Here is a 2,500-nt window from a genome sequence, read left to right as displayed (position 1 = left end):
AAAACAATAAAACTGGTAAGATACATACAGTAAATATACATTACAAAAGTAGTGTAAAAAAATCTATATATACAAAATGTACTGACACTTTTCATATTGCCTTATGACCACAAGACAGTTACTGCCTTTGAAACTAAATCAATAAAAACCTTTGTGGGCAAATAATGTATATTATGTAAGTTTTATGCATAAAAAATATGCAAATAAAAGAATATAATGCAAATAAAGGAATATAATAACATAATTAAAATAAAGCTGTCTCTGAAACCATGTAACTATTTTGAATTAATATTAGAATAGAATTAAATAAAATTTGCTTTCTCCTGAACTCTACAAAAAATTTAGAGAAGGAAAAAATCTAAATCAAAAATTGCTGTCTCAGTAACAAATAAACCAAAATCTTATATGACAGCATCAGAAAGATTAAAGCTTGACCTGCTCAGTTCTTGAAAGGTCTCTCTCTTGGACCACTGCACTGTCTCGGCTAAATCCATCTTTATAGTTACTCTTCTGTGAAGAAATGGGGTAATTCCGCAGAGTATGTGTAGTTCATTGTTACAATGGGTACTGTAACTTCTTGCTCCTCCAAAGTGTTCTCATCCATTGTTACAATAACTTCAGAATCCATTTTGGGTTGAGATGCTATCCCAGATGGCCCAGGGGTTGGTTCTTCAAAGTTAAAAAAAATAAATATCAATATTTAATTTTTATATGTACTTCTTGAGTCAAATATGACAATACATTTACAAAATCCTAAACCAACATTCAGCTTACTATGATTAAAAATAAGAATATAATATATATCAATATCTATCTATCTATCTATACATATATATATAATGTTACAATTGCTTGTATTATTTAGGCTGTGTTGCTTCATGTAATGAAAATTGACAAATATTACAGGTAACACAATTATTTACCCCCTCCCCCTTTCATTAGAAACATTTGTCTCATTTTCATAGGCCCTGGTTAGCCAGAAATAATAAAAGCCTCAATCAGAGCTAACATAGCTTCTTCAACTGCTGTATAGTTTGTAAGAACTGCTGGGCCACCATCTGGGAAACAAACAAACAAACAAAAAAAAATGAAACAGATATACATAAAGTCTGAACTTGTCATGTCTGTTATATTAAATTGTAGTGACAATGATGACTTTTTCTGATTTTGTTAATACCTTGCATACTGTTGTGGTTTTGTGTCATTGTCAATATGGGTAATGATTTTATGATCTGAATAATTCATTTCTGTAGTCTTCACTACTTTATAGGATGAATTTGCTATTCATAATTACTTCAAACCATTAATATCTCTTTTAGACTACATTTGAGAAGCACATTTACATGGTGAAAATTCTTCATTTAATGAAGTTAATTCAAGAAATAAGATTAATCAGTAAGTATTGAACTAGAATAATCATACCAAACAAATAAGATCCTGTGTGTAATCTTGCTTTATTTACGAAGAATTGTGTTTATTCTTATATATAGAAAATAAATATCTCCTTTAGTCTGAGTTTGTGAAGTATGTTAATACAGTAAAAGTCATATAATTGCAGATATTCTAAGAAATAAATTCTTCCAGTAATAAACATACAGAACTAAAATAATAGCAAACACATAAGGTTGTGCATGTACTAATACCATACTTAATACTATATTGTTGACCTTTGCCTTAACTCGTCAATTTTCTAGAATGATACATATAGCTCATAACTAACTAATTTAACAATCTACTTTCTTTATGACATTATCCTTTGTTTTCATACTATGTTGTGTATCTGTGAGAGTACCATCATGTTGATATCACCTTCACATTTACTTTGTTAATTTGCTCATAATGTTCAATAATAAAACGTTAATTTAATACATGAACAATTCCGTGACAAGAACACAAGTTATTAAATTATATAAGGTATTTGCTTTACTCCTTCTGTGCCAACATTTCAACACTAATATTTTGGGTTCTTACAGCATATAATAAACAAAATTTATTTAGAAATCTTACCTGTTCTTTCCATGTATTACTTCTCTTGGGTTTCTCTTTTTCACGGCTGCTCTGAGGTCTGTCAACTTCCTACGCGTTTCCGCCACAGTCCTCGGAACGCGAGCGACAAAATTCACCTCACTAGTCACACACTCCCAGGCATTATTTATCACTTGTCCGGTAAATTTTGTGGTCTTTTTCCCCAGAACCACACTCCTCCTCTTGATCACAGCTTCTATTAGAGCCAACATCTATTCATCTAGGAAATTTGGCCTTCTTTTCGTTTGAGTAGGACCTTTCGTGGCATTGTTTACTTTTGATAGAGGGAGGTGATAAATCAGCTGAGATCTATTGCTTTCCATTGGCTGTTACGTCTACGAGGCTGACTGCTGATTGGTCAATCAATTACCGATCTGCCCTCTCTTGGCAGCTTAGGGAACTAACTTACAATATGGACATTGGCTTTACAATGTGCTTACTACATTTTAAATTTGTTTTGAGTATGGGTTATTTA

General features: G+C 31.4%; 1 protein-coding gene and 1 long non-coding RNA gene across 2 annotated transcripts in view; one reads left to right on the top strand and one right to left on the bottom strand.

Moving 5' to 3' along the window:
- The window catches only part of LOC113809172 (uncharacterized), a 56,103-nt gene that overhangs the window by 3,995 nt on the left and 49,608 nt on the right, over positions 1-2,500 (top strand). The window lies entirely within an intron of this gene.
- Positions 1-2,500, bottom strand: part of LOC113802914 (uncharacterized) — a 2,572-nt gene that overhangs the window by 35 nt on the left and 37 nt on the right. The window contains exons 1-3 of the long non-coding RNA XR_011399100.1: positions 2,008-2,500; positions 924-1,058; positions 1-669 (exon numbers count right to left, since the gene is read on the bottom strand). The exon at positions 1-669 is cut by the window's left edge and continues 35 nt beyond it; the exon at positions 2,008-2,500 is cut by the window's right edge and continues 37 nt beyond it. This is a non-coding gene — a long non-coding RNA (uncharacterized lncRNA). The remainder of the gene's footprint in view (positions 670-923; positions 1,059-2,007) is intronic.

The sequence above is a fragment of the Penaeus vannamei genome, chromosome 15 (assembly GCF_042767895.1).
Source record: "Penaeus vannamei isolate JL-2024 chromosome 15, ASM4276789v1, whole genome shotgun sequence".
Taxonomy (NCBI): domain Eukaryota; kingdom Metazoa; phylum Arthropoda; class Malacostraca; order Decapoda; family Penaeidae; genus Penaeus; species Penaeus vannamei.
This window is presented reverse-complemented; position numbering and strand designations above follow the sequence as displayed.